At 43.7% G+C, this 19,770-nt stretch overlaps 1 long non-coding RNA gene and 1 pseudogene across 1 annotated transcript in view; both read left to right on the top strand.

Annotated features, from left to right (window-relative positions):
- The window catches only part of LOC143360389 (uncharacterized), a 562,015-nt gene that overhangs the window by 365,262 nt on the left and 176,983 nt on the right, over positions 1-19,770 (top strand). The gene's annotated exons all lie outside the window — the stretch shown is intronic.
- On the top strand, positions 7,354-8,439 carry LOC143360302 (uncharacterized; annotated as a pseudogene).

A 19,770-nucleotide genomic window follows, 5' to 3' on the forward strand; every position in this document is an offset into this window, starting at 1 on the left:
TTTGCGGTTCCGGTTACTAGCGCCACTGTCTCTCCGCGACAAACACTATACGTTGCACTGCACTGTACGATGCTACCGAATATTGTTAATTACTCCCCGATGAGGTGGAAATTCGAAATTTGGGCTCTGTACAGACATGTATTGAACCTTTGGGAATGACAATTGACCATTTATAAACTTCTCATTGCTATATTGAAGCGATAGTTTGAAAAGGTTTCTGACCCTTGCACTTGCCGCTACGCGGCTCGTAACGTCAGGCTTGTTTCGTACGCCTCGCGACCGGCGGCATGCTGCCGAATATTGTTAATTACTCCCCGATGAGGTGGAAATTCGAAATTTGGGCTCTGTACAGACATGTATTGAACCTTTGGGAATGACAATTGACCATTTATAAACTGCTCGGTGCAACATTGAAGCGATAGTTTGAAAAGGTTTCTGACCCTTGCACTTGCCGCTACGCGGCTCGTAACGTCAGGCTTGTTTCGTACGCCTCGCGACCGGCGGCATGCTGCCGAATACTGTTAATTACTCCCCGATGAGGTAGAAATTCGAAATTTAGGCTCTGTACAGACATGTGTTGAACCTTTGGGAATGAAAATTGACCATTTATAAACTGCTCGGTGCAACATTGAAGCGATAGTTTGAAAAGGTTTCTGACCCTTGCACATGTCGCTACGCGTCTCGTAACGTCAGGTTGCTTCGAAATATCCGTTATATTTCAGTACCTAACTTGAATGAAATATGTTGTAGTCCATGTGACAGTAGAAGAGGTTTAGCAATAATTTCTCTTTTGCAGCTTGAGAACTATTTTTATAAATTACAGGCGAAGTTTGCAATTTCTGCCTACATTGTCGATGAACGGGCTTCGCTTGTGAATTATTATCACCGGAATTGTTTCTCCACTTCAGCTACACTTCTTTTTGTTTAATTTAGAAAGGATACGGCTGTTGTAAAATAATGTTTTCGACCATGACAAGTAACTTTATAATGTAGGAAAGTGTAAACAAATTCTTTTTTTGCGTTTTTTTTCGATGATGAGCCAGTGATTCACATGTTGGAAAAAATGTGGTCACATTCCCTGAAATTTCCCCTTCAAAATGAACCCTTCAGAAGAATGGAGAATTCTGATTGATTATGTATAGATGTTAGTTTGTATGTGAATTGAATATGTTCTACAAGAAAGGTGTCATTGCTCAATGAAAACCACGAGAACGTGGTGATTATTTACTTGACAATTAGGGTTTCATAAAATATACTTCAAAACCAGAATTTCATGTTGTCGGCTTTGCAGTCTGCAAGGTACTGTCTGCAAAATATATGTTTAAATAAAAATTTCAAATAACGAATAAAAGATAAAAAAAATTTTATTCGTCATTCGAAGGTCATATCGTCGATTTGGGAGTTCTAGTCTTAGAATTTAATGAAAAAAGGGCGACACGTTTTTTGAAATGTCTGTAAAATCAACAATTTATAAGAGATCGAAAAATCCTTTGAGATTCGATCACTAAACACTACATATATTAAAATTTGAATAAAAGCCGAAACATTACTACAACAGGGATGACCCATAGTTCTCGAGGTAAAAAAAGGGTCATTTAGTCGTAAATAGGGATGTGCGGGCCGCCCGATTGTCGGGCGCCCGAATCGTCGGGTCGGGTCGCAGAAAGTCGGGCGCGCGATACTTCATGACACATCGGGCGGCCCAAGAGTTTCGGACTGCCTGCTCGACTTCGTCGGGCGGGTTCGGAATGAATCGGACAAGTTCGGGCGAGCGAGTTATCGCAATACCTGAGATTCAACTCTGCGTTCTTAGGAAATACATAATGGTAACAATGATATATGATTTCGAAATAATGCACGTTACACGTGAAAAATTTAAGAGAAAACAGCACAAAATGTAAAAAATTGTCATAATTTACCTTATTTTCATACGTTCTAGTTGTATGTAATTTCGTAAGGATATTTTAACGACATTATCGATACATATGCAAGTTCATTCGGAGGAACAAATTCGTCAGAATGCCAGAAATATTGTCTCTTAAATTTTTCACGTGTAACGTGCATTATTTCAAAATTTAATACAAATAAAGATTATGCATATGTTTGCCAATTATACCTACGGTAATTATGAAAAAACCAAGTATATTAAAAATTACGTTAATTAAGCTATGAAAGAAGTATCATTATTTCCATTATGTATTTCATAAGAACGCAGAGTTGAATCTCAGGTATCGCGATAACTCGCTCGCTCGAACTTGTCCGATTCATTCCGAACCCGCCCGACGAAGTCGAGCAGGCAGCCCGAAACTCTCGGGTAGCCCGAATCGAGCCCGCCCGACTTTCTGCGACCCGACCCGAACCCGAATATCGGGCGGCCCGCACATGTCTAGTCGTAAACGAAGTCTGCAGGTATTGTGGAGCGCACCACTCACCTACCTGAAACGGGGACACTCCGCGTCCTTTTCCAGCTCATTGTGAAGCCAATGTTCAATTCTCCATCCTTCTAAAGGGGTCATTACGAAGGGGAAACATTTTTAGTAGATACTTTTATGGTTTTACTTTTCTGACTTTATAATGTAATGAAGAAAGGGTGATCCTTTTTTTAACACGTCTATCTAAAATCAACAATTTTTAAGATATCGAGAAATCCTTTGACATTCGTTCATAGGTCGCCAAAGACTACAACATATTCAAATTTGAACAAAATCCCACAGCAGTACTCGAAAATGTGCCCGATTTCGCGTGGAATGACCTCGGTACACAAATGACTGATGCATGAAGCTTGAAGTCCATAATGAAGAAGCGCGGAATAAAATATAGCAGGCCGCCGAAAATTATCGGAAAGTAGTAAAAAATATCACCTCGCAATTCTAATTACGTTTCAGACAGGATGTCAGTATCAGTCAACGTTCGAAAGGATAATATCATATAAAGGAGAAAAGACCGCACTTGTTCAAGAAAAGGTAGATGAACTTATGTCACATCACACAAACGTAATAGTAACGTGTTCGAAATCCGGAAAATCACAGGAAATTTATAAAATTTAATATATAATTATTATATAAATAATAATTTATAATAATAGTAAATAATCCTGTTGTTAGTAAATAAGTACATGTTATTTATAATTCAGTATGCAATTTTATGCGTGTTAATCGATTGAAAATATAAATACATAATGATAAAACACAATAAAATTTTTAAAAAATGCGTTAGTAGGCAGGATTTGAACCCTGGTCGTCGGGGTGAAAGCTTGGCACGCTACCGTCGCGCCACACCAATTTTTGTAGTCTAGAACAAATACCGCATAACATAGACGATATCTACATTTATATATATATACAATTTATAATATCGTAATATGAGACATATATAGATATACATATATATAATAATATAAATATATTATTACATTTATGCGCTTCATGGCATAAAAAGAGTTGCTTTAAATTTCATTTAAACGAGATTTGAATATAATTTTCTTTCTGACGGAAGTAAATTCCGGCTCATTTTCAAGGAGTCCTGGTAATATGTATAAAATTATTATAATGTTAAGAATAAACTGATTCAATTTAATATAAATCAAATGATTTCCTTAGCTTTTGCATACACGTGACCGCCATTCGAGTTTCATTTCAGAGATATTACCGAAAAACTGCAGAGGTAATGTGACAACAAGTCCTGCGTATATCTACGCGCCCGTGGCAATGTATGTGTTAGCATGTGTTGGTCGGCTGAATTGGGCTCATGAGGCAGGAATCAGTTTCACGAAACGCTTGTACATTTACGGGTTTGACGACATGGCAACAGTGAGGCGAAGGATGATATGTGGCAACCATGTCTAGTCGCAAGCTTTCTCTCTCAATTTTCGTTTCTCTCTTCTGCTACTACTCAAGTCGGCATTGCATATATTCTTTTTTACCGATATCTCGTACACGCGACGTAGTTTCACCAAAAAAATTTTAACCATTCCACAATGAGTTTTCCCTACTGACCGTTCGAGGACCGTTCGAGAATTGGCGTGACAGTCAAGGTCAAATTCCTGCCGGCCCCCTTAAGGCGGTGGCCACGCCGTGCATCCCCTCCCTAACTCCGTACGCGTACACGAGATTTGCAAGGGTGCGGGAGTCCCGCTTTCATTTCTTAATAATGCAAAGATAATACTGTTTTGTAGTCAAAAGCGTTAGATAATGGTTCAATCTAGGCGGCAAAGGTCCTCAGAAGTCCTACTTTTGCGTTTTTTAGCCGTAATTTGCAATGTCAGCAGCATGCTGATTTCGTGTGTTGTCGAGTGACATTATCGTAAATATCGAGAGATTTAGAGCTCGTATGGAGTTCATAGGACCTTTCCCGCCTAGCGGGAACATATAGGATCTCAATGCAACGCCAATCACGTTGTATGCTTACGTATTAATCAAATAATTGCGGGAACACACAAACATTGGATCATTGAGTATTTCATCAAAATATAGTTGCGGCATTTTTCGCTACGAGCGCTGTACTCTGTTCCCGATCTCTCTCATCGTCAGCAGTTACTGTATCGGTAAAACAGAGGCCATAGGATCATGCGCGGCGCGACAGCGTGGATGGCGCTCTCGTAGCTTCGTTCGAATAGCCGTGCCGCGGTACACTCACACACCGCCTGGTCGGCGTGTACGTGTGCCTACGGCGATCGCAAAGGTCCGAGATGCCTGGAAATATATCCCAATAATGCAGTGACGGGACTTTTTCATAGTGAAAAGCGCTTTAGCCAATTAGCATCTTGGAAGGTTGGATAATACAAGGATGTGAATTTTCAGTAATGGCACTAGATAAAAAGATAAACCTGACATGCTGCATCCCTAAAAAATCCCTAAAAATTATTGTTCGCGAAATATAACAAATAGTTGGACAAACTATATTTATCAATTGATTTTTTCTAGTTTTTATCTCCAGATAAAAATGAATATATTCTAAATATTTTCTGTAAAAATTTAATTTCAATATCTCTAATGGTTTGAAAGCAACCTGTTGCGAATTAGTATCTTGCGTCGATGGCCCGCTCCATAACATTGACACTGGAGGGTGTCATAAATTAGCCCTCCCACGACAGTGTCTCGCCGAAGACGAAAGAACTTTCCTGTAACCTCAGTGCAAAACACAGTCATTCTCTAAAGTCTGAAACATCGCCGCTTCGCACGAATGTACGATTGCCTAGTAAATATGATCCAAATTATATCATGTTTGGTGTCAATTTTATGAGGTACATGACACGAATGTGTTGAGAGAAGTTTCATGAATATATAATGAAAAACAAAAGAATTGGGACATTGCATTAGTATTGTTTCACCGATATACCTGACCCCGCCCAATGTTACACTCTTCGGCGGTCTAGCTTCTGGCCCCTTCGAAAGGTAGACACTTGGGGGCGTCATAAATTAGCCCTTCTCTGACAGTGTCCTGCCGACGCAAGATACTAATTCGCAACAGGTTGCTTTCAAACCATTAGAGATATTGAAATTAAATTTTTACAGAAAATATTTAGAATATATTCATTTTTATCTGGAGATAAAAACTAGAAAAAATCAATTGATAAATACAGTTTGTCCAACTATTTGTTATATTTCGCGAACAATAATTTTTAGGGATTTTTGAGGGATTCAGCATGTCAGGTTTATCTTTTTATCTAGTGCCATTACTGAAAATTCACATCCTTGTATTATCCAACCTTCCAAGATGCTAATTGGCTAAAGCGCTTTTCACTATGAAATAGTCCCGTCTCTGCATTATTGGGATATGGTTAGAGGCATCCCGGACCCTTGCGATCAGCGTAGGCACACGTACACGCCGACCAGGCGGTGTGTGAGTGTGCCGCCATGTCAGTTCCCATAGCCTCCCTGAGAAACGACGTGCTGCCGAATATTCCTAACCATTCCTCGATGATGCAAAAGTACGACTTCTGAGGATCTTTCCACCCTAGATAGAACTTTTATCTAACTCTTTTCACTATGGAAAAGTCCCGTCGCTGCATTATTGGGAAATATTTCCAGGCATCCCGGACCCTTGCGATCGCCGTCGGCACACGTACACGCCATCCACGCTTTCGCGCCGCGCATGCTCCTATAGGCCTCTGTTTGACCGATACAGTGACTGCTGACGACGAGACAGATCGGGAACAGAGTACAGCGCTCGTAGTGAAAAATGCCGGAACTATATTTTGATGAAATACTCAATGATCCAATTTTTCTGGGTGCCCGCTTTTATTTGTTTGATACGTAAGCATACAACGTGATCGGCGTGGCATTGAGATCCTATATGTTCCCGCTAGGGTGGAAAGGTAGTACGAACTCCATACGAGCTCTGAATCCCTCGATATTTACGATAATGTCACTCGACAAGCAGTATGCTGCTGAATATTTCAAATTGAGGCTAAAAAACGCAAAAGTAGGACTTCTGAGGACCTTTTCACCCTAGATTGAACTTTTATCTAGCGATTTTGACTACAGAACAGTACTATTTTTGCATTGTTAACAAATGAGAGCGGGCATCCCGTACCCTTGCAAATCTCGTGTACGGTGTGCGGAACTAGGGAGGGGATGCACGGCGTGGCCACCGCCTTAAGCACTTGTCGCTAAATGGAAGTTGCCGAAGTCGGCTGACGAGTGCTCGCGCGTGTATTTACATTGTGGCGCGGCCGAGACGTTTGATCGGCCGCGACAATCAGAATCGGCTCCTTTACAATGCGTGCACGTGGACGGAGTGACTCTGCGGAGTGGGGAAAATGCGAGGCAAGGCACTCGATGGCCCTAGACCGGGCGACAGATTTTGTTCAGCTCTCGAACGATCGGGACCAGCGTCTCCGCAGAGTGAAACCGTCAGATCGCTTAGCAGCCCGACACGCGACAATGAGACGCGAGAACACCGAAGCGCACGGGTCGCGTTCCAACGCTCTCGCCACGACATATATATGTTATATATCATAATTGTCAATGAAAAGTGTTATTTTTTATCAATAAAAGGTGTATTTTGATGTAGAAAAAAATTCAGGGCAAGAAGTTGAGCACAGTTATCAGGACACTTTAACCAGTTAGCTGTTGCGACCTCTTTGAAAAATGTGTACCTAAGTTGCGTCGCAAAAATTAACCGCTGTTTGAATTATAGCTGTTTTTATGAGTATACTCGTCATGACACAAAATATTGCCATTTCTTCATGACGAGTATACTCGTCAAACACAGTTAACTGGTTAAGAATGAACAACCAAATTATATAAGGAAAATCGATATTCCGAAAATGTCTAACTTTATGTGTGTATTACAACTAGAACTGCAATTGTATTTAATTAATTTTTTCATTTTCGTGGTCGGTGGACATATATGCGGAAGGACTCCTTCGAAATGAAAATTTATTTGTATCAAAAGGATCATCCGTAATTTTTCATGCAGCAATAGCAATAGGCGAAAAAATATTTGAACTGATCATCGATATGATAGATCAGCACGAAATAGTTACAGAGAAGGATCTCATTAAATAAGGACCTTCTCATTTGCAATTATGATATAGCTAGGGAAAACGTATTCTCCAAAATTACACCTGACACGGAAGAAAACAAAAAGAAATTAGAAATTGTGCCGCTGGATACGAAAATAAAAACAATTACCATTGCTCACCAGAACCCATCATGAAGATTAAAATCAATCCGATCAAAAGGTAGTAAACTTTTGAAAAGACAAGAGGATTTACTTCGCTGGGAGAAACAAATTAAAGAGAGAGGTACGAAATTTGAAAAATATTATGCGATTGATAGGTGGACGTACAACCGGTTCCAAGAAGCTCGTGCAAATTACCAACAGGGAACTACAAAAAACCTCCATGAATGGGCACTGGCAGGAGCTTGTCAATATCAGTTGGAAAATTTTCATTTTAAAGCTGGTCGTACATAGTTAACGCGTTTCAAATTAAAACATAATATTTAGACAAAGAAAAATAACAAAATACATTTCCTCAAAAGAAGCCAAAAATTTTGATGAAATACAGCAGGCCGTCGCAAATTTTCGGAAAGTGTAAAATATATCTCCCCGCAATTCCATTTAAATTATATAATCAACACGGAGCAGACAGGATGTCAATACCAATCAACATTAGAAAGGACAATGACATGTAAGGGAGAGAGGACAGTATTCGTGACAAAAAAAAATATTGCAAAAACAACACATATATATTCAGCACAGTACAGTATAACAATGGCTGGAAAGCTATTACCTCATGCTTTTTTATGTATGCAAGAACCTTCAGAATAATTCGCACCACTTGTTAAAAAAAGTAGATATAAATTAATAATATAAATATACAATAATAAAACATAATAAAGTTAAAAAAAAATGCGTTATTCGGCAGGATTTGTTTTCGTCCGGCAGAAAGCTTGGCACGCTACCGTCGCGCCACACCGACTCTTGTTGTAGCCTAGAACAAATGCCTCATTACATAGTAAATAATGAAACGTTAATCGTCATTATCTCGAAAACTATTGAGTATCTGCCCCTATAATAGTAGATTGGGGGGGGAGGTCGGGGTGTGAGCTGACCCCAGTCCCCGTATGGGGGGGGGGGGCATAACATAGCCACCGAGGAGGATGCTTGGAGGAGGACGGGTCACTTTGCCGAAATCGGGGTGGACTGTGTCGTCGGTGAGATCCGGAAGCTAGGGATGGAGATATACGTCAGCAAGACCGAGGCAATGTGGCTGTATGCCCTGTCTCCGTGTCGGCAACCACCCTCAGTCCGAATCCGGATGGGTGCGGCCTCTGTCGATATTAAGGACGAAATGAAGTATCACGGCCTGACTCTCGGCAACTGGTGGTGCTTCGAAAAGCACTTCGACCGGATGGCCCCACGGCTTGAGGAGGTAGCGGTCACCCTCGGGCAGCTGCTGGCCAACATCGGGGGGCCCGATGTACGGATTCGTCGCCTCTGTGGGGGGGGGGGGAGGCCGTATGGTACCAGCAATTAGCGGTCAGCCGGCATAACTTTGTGTACGCAAATCGTGCGTGCTGGCCCGGCGGACCATACGAGGTTACCGCACCATCTCGGCGGAGGCGGCGTCCCACCTCGCAGGCATAGCTCCCCTTCAGTTTATGGCGACGGACGAACGAATACCGGATCGCATGCTCCATCCGGGAGAGGAAGACCCGGACGGGGAGGAGGTCGAGGTGCGGAAGATCTAGGCCTGAATGGACAGGCTGACCAACACGAACAAGCCAATTTTCCGGATTCTCCTGCCCATTCTAGGGGAATGGCGTCGGAGGTGGGGACGGTTCACCTACCGTCTGACGCAGGTTATTTCCGGACACGCTTGCTTCGGAGAGTACCTAAACCAAGACAGAACCAAGAAAGAGCCACCCCACAGTGCGGACAAGTGGGGCACAACTCACTACACGTTTATATCACGATGTATAAAAAATTCCTTTGGCAAAACTGCATATTAGGAGGAAGGTGATATTATTATTCATTTAAAAATCATTTAGTAATTATTTCTATGCATAAATATTGTTATTTTTTCAATTTATTAATTTTATTGTTAAATTTCAATTTTTGTGAATAATTACCATTACATGTGGGGGGTGGCAGGGTAGGGTAGCGGAGGTGCTAGGAGATGAAGGAGAGGGAGAGGAGTGGATGAGGAGGTTAGAGGAGTGGAGGGAAGGTACGGAGGGAAGAGGCGGGGGGGGGGGGTGAGCAAGGTATGAATGCTTAGGAATGGAAAGAATGAGTGCAGCCGGAAGAGGAGGTCCAGGGGGTAGGGGAAAGGATGGGTGAGTGGTAGAGGAGGGGGGGAGTTGAGTTGGTATGAGTGTGTGTGTGAGAGGTAAATTGGGAATGTGGCGTAAGCAAGAGTAAGAACTCTCTCTCTCTCTCTCTTATGGATTAGAGTTAAGTTAAGTTAAGTTAAGTATGTTAAGTTTAGTAAGTTAAGATAAGTTAAGATAAGTTAGGTTAACGTAGGTTAAGCATAGTTTAAGCTTTAGGTTAAGAGTTAGGTTAAGAAGAGAGATGTGGAAAGAATTGTAACCCCTAGGGGAACAATAAATGATACATTACCATTACATGTGAATTAGAAACCAAATTCAGATTTTTGTAAGCAAATTTTGGCATGGCCGTGTTACGTCCCGCGGTTCGCTTCGGACGATAGCGCGAATCACGAGGTCGCGGACAAAACGTCGATAATAATAGTTCAGCTTTTGGGTCCACACGGCGAGTATAACCGTGTCTGACTCGGGACACGAGACTTTAGGACGCGCGTGTTACGGGGAAAAACGTAACTTTAACAAAGATACCGCCTAGCGATCGCGTTCCGTAGATACTCGGTCGAATAGGGGTTTAAAATAAAAGAGACACAGAGTTTAATCTAAGACTGACACGAATATTCTGAATCTTTATTGGAGGTTCTCCGGTTTCAGTACTATTTCTTTGTAACGAGTCCGTTTCCCGGCAGAACTCGCACAACGGTTCCTCGCGGCCGGATTTGGCTCGCCGTGCCAGGGTCCGCGGCGAGATAACGCGAGGGTTACGGCGGGACACGGACGGTCGGGCACAGGTGGTTAACGACGCGACTCTTCTAAACGTTCGTCACTGTCCCGGCTTCGCGTTTCGGAGGTCGGTGGTCGCGATTCGGGTCTCGCGCGCGTGTCGGGTCACGGCGGGGTCTTGGCCGTACGCAGCGGCGTATCCGGACCAGGGCAACTTCGGCGGACGGAGAGCCCGTGCCCCTGGACGGCCGGCGTTTCGCCGGTCGCGGGTGGTTCGCTCTCCGAGGGTGTAGGGTGGAGGCGGAGACGTCAGGTTAACGGGAAAGAAGGTTACTTACCCTGGTTCCGGTCCTCGATCGCTCGGCGTTCGGGTCGGCTCTCCAGGCGGTCCAGTACGCAGCGGCGTATGTCGGGGTTCGCGGGTCGCGGGAAATTCGGCACACTCGCGGTTACAATTCCCGCGGGTTTAGCAATACTCTCGCGAGTCGTGTTCGGCGGGCGGCTTCTCGGCGTCGCAAAAGCGCTAGTCCGGTCGTATTCGGGCGGTCGGTATCGGCGGCTAGGAGAACGGCTCGGAAAAATACGTCCTTTCGCGGTGACGGCGGAAAACCAAAGAGAGCGTTTTCCGGCTTGTCTCGCTCGTCCTGCTAGGCGAGGGGGGCGGCGCGGTACGGTGTCGGCGGCTGGCTTTTCCGGTGTCGTCACGCATCCGGCGCGACGGTATCGCATCATGGCGGGTTCCGGTTCCCGCCAAGATCGGTTCGGTGGTGCGGGGCCCGCGGGGGGCGCTCGCGGGTACCGGCGGATCTCGGTATCCGTCGGTCGTGTTCGGGGGTTCGAGTTCGGGGCGCGTACAGCTAGGAACAGGCCTGGCGCGGTCAGGTCTGTTACATCTTATCGCTATGGATGCGCTGGTTTTTTGGGGTGGGTGGATACAGTCATCGGGTACTATCTGCTAAGGGCAAGGTACAGGGGCGATCGGTGGCTGCTTGTTTGTTATACAATGTGTCATCGGTCCTGAGTCATCTAGTCGTTACACATCCCCCTCCTTATATTGGATTTGGTCCTCCCAATCTTAGGCGTTTTTTGAATGTTAGCGGACTGGATGGTTTGATGGTTGGGATGTTTAACTCCCTTGTGGTAGGTATTTCTATGGGTCTGGGTGATAACTCCATATCTCCGGTCCGGATTTCTGAGGGGTTGCTTCGAGGTGTTGATGATTCCCTTGTTACTGCTGATTGGTTGGTGGTTTGACAGAAGAGGTTGATGCACACTTTGCTGGGTAGAATTTTGCCAATTCCTGCCTTTTTCAATAGCCAGAATCCTATAAACGCGATTGATACGTAGCCAATGTACTGGATGGTGGATGTGGTCATTTCTTTCCAATTTTTCGCACGCTTAGAATTTACAATTTGTCCTAATTTTTCGTCCATGTTATTTAATTGGGTGTTATATTCTTCTATAATTTTGTGGTTAATTCGCAAAGGTAGATCTGGTATAACATGTTTAAGTTCGTTGAAGTCGTATGTAAAGTTAGTATATTCGATATTTTTGTAGATAGATTCAAACGTTAAGTTTTTGGAGTTTCCTACAATTCTGAATAGTGTTCTAGAAGTTAAAAATGTGCAATCGTATGAGGTCGATACAAGGGTTGGTTCTGTAAACCTAATAGTTTTAGCTTCTTTACATACGACTTGTACATCGAGTGGTTTTTGTGGGACTACTATGTATCTATTACTCGCCGAAATGTGTACAAAAGTTACTTCGTCGATGTTAACAGGTGTTACCGTACATTTGTCTGGATGAACATTCCTTTTTTGTAATAGCTGAACCTCACAATTTGGTTTTGACATTATGCTATGAATAGGTAGCGTTTGTTTGCAGGTGAGTTCATTATGAACCTCTTTGTATTGTTTGTCCAGACACGTCGAGTCTACTGCAATATAGTTCATCTCTTCTCTAATGTAGTAATAGTGCGGAATGATAACTATTGTATGGCTTTTGGTTAGTTCGTTATAACGCGGTATCGGATATAATTTTATCAAATGCCAAGTTTTGTTGGTTAGGATCGGAGTTTTTATGTAGTAAATCAGTCTGCCATTTTTTGTAAGAATTTTTACTGTACTAATGCTAATAAGCGTTTGGAAGTTATCTTCAATCAGAGCAATGGGGGATTTTCGCAATCCTTGTCGTTCTAGGTCTTTTAAGTGTTGTATGAAGTCGATTGGTTTTAATAGATGGGAATGGATTATACCAGTCTTACCAATATGTATTGCGGTTATTAGGGTTTCTAGATCTATTTCTAATTCGCTCATCAATGAATTTACTGCGAGAAGGTGAGTTTGAAAAGCGATTAGCTCATTGCTCCGGTTATATAAGTTGATATTTTCTTCATGTATGCGTTGTAATATTTCCATGTTTTGGTTGTTTACTACAGTCCTAATGATTTTTGTTTGGTTAGCTACGATTGTACTCATGTCGTTTTGATTTTTGAACAATATGTCGAGGTTTCCGTTGATAAGTTTCAAATCGTCTTCGTCTAATGTGCCAAACAGAGATTTTGAAATGCTACCGATTATATTAACTAGACCTCTTTTTGTTCTGGTTCCTAATAATATACATAAGTTTTCTTTGGACGATTTTATATTCGTTAGTCGTTTGCGAAGAATGGAGATTTCGATATTTGAATTGCAAACGCTGGCGCAATGTTTTAGGGTGATGTCGAAGAGATTCGCTATGTCGGTGTATCGTTTTCCGATAAAATCGGTATTGATGTCAACAACTAATGTCCATTCCTGACTATATAATTGCACGTCTTTCTCCTTTTCCACGAATACAACCAATTGTCTCAGACTGTAGTTATGAAGTGCTAGGGTCGTTTGTAATATCATTAGTGTTACTGTTAGAAGTAACATCTGTAAAACGAAAAATACAGGGCTTTAATCTATTCCCGTGCACTTTGGCTATACGAGTATCATTAAATTTGCAACGAGACACATGTGTCTCGTTGCGAGCCGAGTTGTACCTTAGCCCGCACCAATCACCGGTGCGGGCCAGCCGCGCGCCAATCCGCGAAACCGGCCCGGGCGCGGACCAATCGACGTGCGCCGAAGGCTCGCGAACGAGCACACGAAGTCCGCGCTCGGGCCATAAAGATCGCGACGGAACCAGCCGAAGCCGGAGTTGGTCTGGAGCAGCTCTCGGGTGAACACCCGGGCCCAGATCCTCTCGCAGCCGCGCCAACTCGTGCTAGCCGCGGTATACTATCGGGCGAATACGACGAGGCGCTGGAATCGGCAGAGCGTAAGTGGGTTTACGTCCCCTACGCGAAACCGAGACCGCGACCAGGATCCTGGGAGGCAGTCGATCACCGGCCTGCTCTTTTCAGAGCACCGAGGATACGACACTCCGGACCGTCATCCCCACCACCTGGACCTGTTCCCGCGTCCCGCTCTCCCCTCAGGGATCCAGCGTCGCGCTCCGCACGTTAGTCGTCGATCGGCCGCAGCAGCGTGTGGAGCTCGCCTCTCGGTATACTACCGGAGACGAGCGCCCTCGCCGGTTTCGGGCCGTAGGCATTAGGTTTACGTCTGTGCCTACGTGCTCGAGCCGCGGTCGAGCGGGGACGACGGGTGGGGGGTTCCGCGGATTCCTTACCCTCTCCTCTCCGCGCCCCGCGTGCCCAGCCCCCAGGAAACAACCGATTCACTATCGTTCGCTGGGCCGCGGCGGTTACACCATCTCGAGGACCGGGAGAGTTCGGGACCGCGCCGAGAGCGCCCGAATCAGAACCACGTTAGCGAGTCCGGCTCGCCCGCGCTCCCCGCACACCGCGTTCTCTACACGCGTCGCGACCGTACCCGAACCGCGCCGAGGACGTCCGACGGCAGGCACCGTTCTAGCGAGCGCGTCTCGCCCGCGTCGCGTATTTCCCGCGTATACCGTCGAAACTCGAGAAACCGTGCCGGCGTCCCGCGGTTACCGTAGATTATATTTTTCGCGTAGACTAGGCCGTATAATTAGTGATAAGCCACCCGCGTCAGAATCCACCGTTACGGTCCATTGACCGCTCGTTATTTAACTGTCAATAGGCCCGGGGAGAGACAACCGGCCTTCACCAGCCCGTCGCCGGACCGTCGGGAAATCCGGGCGGATAGCCCACGGACCGCTCCGCGTTCTTTACAATTTATTATTTCACGTTTATCAGCACCTGGAAAATTAGTTATTTTGTTTTACTCGTATAACACATTCTCGTTAGCAATAAATTAGTTTATTTACCGCCAGACGCATCGTACTTTACTAAACCATTTCCTTCTCCCTCCCCGCCGGACCCTGGTCGCTGAGCGAATCCAGGGGAGGGACCGCGCGCCTCGCTCGCGCCTCACGCAAGCGAGACGCAACCGTTACAAATTTTATGGTGTAGGTTGGGGGAGAGGTGTTTAGGATGAGATATGGTCCAAGCCATTCTGGTTCTAGCTTATTCTTCCTGACATTGTCATTGTGTAGGAACACATAGTCTTCAATATTGAATATAGGTTGCGTTCGGAGAGTGTTCTGATTGGTTCTTTGTTGCGTTTTCTCTTTTGTTTTCTCTAGATTGTGGCGTGCCTTGTTTATATAAGTGTTATGTCTATGCTTCCAATGTTTGAATAGTTCCTCCTGAGATAATAGCGGCGTACTCGCTATGGTCGAGGGAAGATTTGCTTTGTGGCCAAAGGTTAACTCAAATGGGGTGTATCCAGTTGACTCATGTATCGCGGTATTGAAACCCATGCAAACAAGTTGTAAATTTTCGCCCCACTCGTTATTTTTGTCACGCATGCACGTCCTGATAAGATTCAATACTGTACTGTGCGTTCTTTCTAAACTACCGTTAGCTTGTGGATGAAATGCTGTCGTTCTAATGTGCCTAATTTGAAACTGTGACTCGAATTCTTGCATCAGTTTGCTAATAAAATTTGATCCTTGATCGGTCAGTATGTGTTTTGGTGCTGAAAATATGTAAATGTAATGTCGTAGAAGTTCGTCGATAATTGTCGTCGTGTTTGTTGTTTTTAATGGAATTAATAGCAAATACTTCGTTAAAACGTCTTGTATAGATAGGATGTATGTACTTATTTCTTCTAGTAGTAGGCGTCAGTGGTCCGAGTATGTCCATTGCAATCTTATCATTCGGTGCGCATGGCGTGTCAGGAATAACTGCGAGTTCCTTACTGCGAATTCTAATTAATTTTTCCCTTTGACAGGATTCGCAACTTTTTACAAGTCCACTACATCTTTCTCCATATTGGTCCAGATGGCTTTTTCCTGTACTCGTTTTAAAGTTTTATTTTCTCCGAAGTGTTGTGCTGCATTACTGTTATGACATTCTTTTATTAATTGTGAACGTTCTTCTCTACTTAATTCCATAGAATTTTCTGAAAAGATAAGTTCGATTTGGTCCGAGTATCTGTAACCTATATAACTTAGAAGTTGCCGTAGCTCTATGAGTTCTACCAATCTAATCGGTTCGGGTAAGTATACCTTTAGGATAGTATGACGTTGTTCTATGGTGGATTGCACAATTTTATCTAATCTAACTAGCCACTTCAGGGGGTCATAAGGTCCTAATATATCTTTATGAAGCGGCTTCCAAACTTTGCCAACGGGGTTAGGTCGGGTAGGCAAAACGTACGTAGGATTAGGGTTTTGTTTCCAATTTTGGTATTCTACGAAAAGTTGCGTCTGTTCTAGTTCGTCAGTATTAACGTCTGAGTCGTCGATTACTTGCTCTGGTGAGGACAGGGGGTACATGCGGGATAGGCTATCTGCTGCGGTATTTTCTTTGCCTTTAGTATACTCAATTTCGTAATCATATTCTTCTAGGCTTAGCCGCCAACGTAACAATCTGGATGATGGGTCTTTTACGTTAAACAACCATTTCAAAGCCTGGTGGTCTATCAAAATTTTAAATTTTTTTCCTAGAAGGTACTGTCGCAATCGTTTGGTGGCCCAAACAATAGCTAACAATTCCTTTTCGGTTGTTGTGTAGTTGGTTTCTGCTTTGTTCAATGTTCGACTAATATAACAACAGGGATGGCCTTCGTGGGATAGGATTGCACCAAGTCCGATGTTTGATGCATCAGTTGTTAAGGTGAAAGGTTTGTCGAAATTAGGATATGTAAGGATGGGAGATTCGCAAAGTTTTTGTTTCAATATGTCGAAAGACTTCTGCTGAGAATCTGTCCAATGAAATGGTGTATCCTTTTGCGTAAGTTCTGTCAGGGGCTTCGCGAGATTCGCGAAATTTCGGATAAACTTCCTATAATAGCCGGCGATGCCTAAAAAGGATTTCACGTTTGTCGTGGATTTTGGCGTGGGAAATTCTCTGACTGCTTGGAGTTTATTTGGATTTGGTTTGACTCCGTCTGCAGTTATAACATGACCTAAATACTCAAGTTCAGGTCGAAGGAATTCGCATTTCTCGAGTTGAAGCTTGAGTCCTAATTCCCTGAGCCTTTGGAATAGCACTGCTGAATTTTTATTGTGCTCCTCTATAGTCGTACCGAATACAATAATATCGTCGAAGTATACGAAACAGATTTTACCAACGAGTCCTCGTAAGGCGTTGTCTATCATTCTTTGGAAAGTGGCTGGGGCGTTCTTTAACCCGAATGGCATTCTACGATATTGAAAGTGGCCTTGGTGTGTGCTAAATGCGGTAAATTTCTTTGAATTTTCGTCCATAGGTATTTGGTGAAATCCTGAATTGAGGTCCAATGCAGAGAAAAATTTTGCTTTGCCTAGGTGGTCTAAAATTTCGTCTATGGGTGGCAACGGATATGCATCTTAGTCTGTTTCCTGGTTTAATCGTCTAAAATCGATAACTAATCTCCATTTACGGTTTCCTAATTTGTCGGGTTTCTTAGGCACGATCCAAATCGGTGAGTTGTAGGGTGAATCCGAATCTTCAATAATTCCTCGATCTAACATCTGTTTGACTTGTCTGTCTACTTCATTTTTATGCGCTTCTGGCGGTCTATATGATTTTACGTTAATAGGTCGGTTGGTTTTTAGTTCGATTACGTGTTTCGTTAAATTTGTACAAGGTAGATCTTCATATTCAAAAGAGAATACGTCATTGTACGAAATTATTATTTTTTCTAAACCTGGTTTCAGTATTGGATCTATGTGTTGTAAATCAATTTGATTTTTCAGTTTTTCTATTCGGTCTGGCAGGGTAGGGTTGAGGGTATTAAGGGGATACACGAGTACTTCGTCAGTGGGATTGTAAAGATGTGCTACGTGAATGCGACTGTTAATGGGAATTTCTGTGGTATAGGTTTCGTTGGGAGGAATGAGGATTTCTGTTTCGTGTTTTACAGTACATTTGTCTAAGGTCAATTCGTCGTTGGTGATTTTATATCGGTATTGCTCTAGAAATGGAAGTCCAATTATACCGTCTTCTAACAGTGGAAAATCGTCTGGTACTATGTGAAAGAAATGATTTTTGTCGAAGAGTTCAAGTCTGATTTTTCCTTTACTAACGTGCTTATCGTTACCCATGAGAAATCTCCGTTCTTCGTTCACAATTTCGCGATCATTAGAATGCTTTTCTTTTATTAAATTTAATCCTGCTCCGGTGTCGAGGAGGAATCGCCCAATTCTTTGATTTCGGAAGCGGACTCGTATGAATTCCAATTTTCCTGACTATAGTCTTGCGTTGGTAATTCGCGGTTGTAAACTAAGTTTATTCGCGGAGGCGGTTTTTGTTGAGGCGGTATGTAAAAATTTTAGCACTGATTCGCGTAGTGCCCTCTCTTTCCGCATCGGTTACATTTTATCGATGTGTTCTGTCTAAATGGATTGCTTCCTACTGGTTTTTCAAACGGTCGCGTTATCGGTCTAGGATTAACAGGCCGTTCTGTTTGTCCGGTCCATGTCCTATCGGTTGTCGGTCTACCGATTCCGCGTCTATTTCTGGAGTCTCGCTCCCACATTTCGGCTTCTAAGGCGTAGCCTTGTGCTTCCGAAATATTACTCGGTTCATTTGGATACAAGAGGACGGCAAGTTCATAACGCAAATTCCTGACATATGTTCTAACGACTTCCTTATCTAAAATGCTAAGAGCAACTTGCCTCGTCGTAGGGCGTGTATGCTCGTTTTGTGTCGCGTACCGATATTCATTTAATTGCTGTCTAAAGCGAAGAGTATAATTCATTACGCCTTCCGTCCTCCCCTGAATTATATTATACAATTTATCCCTCGCGGCGTCTGGCGAAACACTTGGGAACACGTATGTTCGCAACGCGTCGTATAATTCGTCGTAACTATTAATCTCTAAATGCCGAATGCTTCTTTCCGCTTGATCGACGATTTTGGTAGTGAGTATTATGTCAAGCAAAATATCCGGTTCATCGCAACGAGATCTAGCGCGCTTAACCATTCGTATAAAATCCTCAACCCCGGAGTCATCCCGTCCTTTGAGAGGCTTTATGGTGTCCACCAGGTCTTTGGCCCTTTTAAAACGATGCTCGTCATACCTGGGCTCCGTATTGTTGCTAACCTGGCCGGAGTTTTGTCGAGATGTACCCGGTAGTCGGAAGTGGTTCTTAAATGATCCGTCTCCTTCGTCCATTTCCCTTGCCTCTGCGGGATGCCCCGTAGGGTTGCCTGCAGCGATGTCATCGTACGTAGCAGTAGTCTCGTCGTCCGTAAGCAGTGGTTTTAGGATTTTATGAAACGTCAGCATTTCCTGTCTCCTTTTGTCGTTTTCGGTTGCCAGTGTCGTAATATTTTGCGTAATTTTTTCTTGTTGCATGGTCAGGGTTTGGATAGATTTCGTGAGCGCCACGATGGCTTCTTCGAGAGGATTGGACATCTTGGTAACGATGGTGGGTAAAGGTTCTTCGTCACTGGTATCGATGACAGGAGGAGGATTTCGGTATTTATCGAAGGCCAGTGTTTCGGCTTACCCTGAGGCATGTAATTTCTCAATAGAACAATGTACGCGAACTAAAACAACTACAAAATCAATGGAAGAATCTGGTTTTCGAAGACGTACCGGGCCACTGGTCGGCTACGGGCGTGCGAATAAGAACTCAGATTCAGTTCGATAAACAATCTGTTTTCTCGGAGGGTGTACCGGCCACTGGTGGGCTGCAGACGTACGGAAGAGAACACAGATTTAGTACGGATATCGGAAATGACAATTGGCGAAATCACATACGACGTACGGTGGGGATTTGATTAAATCGAGACATGGTTAATATAATGATTATTTAATAT

This window comes from Halictus rubicundus, chromosome 13, assembly GCF_050948215.1.
Source record: "Halictus rubicundus isolate RS-2024b chromosome 13, iyHalRubi1_principal, whole genome shotgun sequence".
Classification (NCBI taxonomy): Eukaryota; Metazoa; Arthropoda; class Insecta; order Hymenoptera; family Halictidae; genus Halictus; species Halictus rubicundus.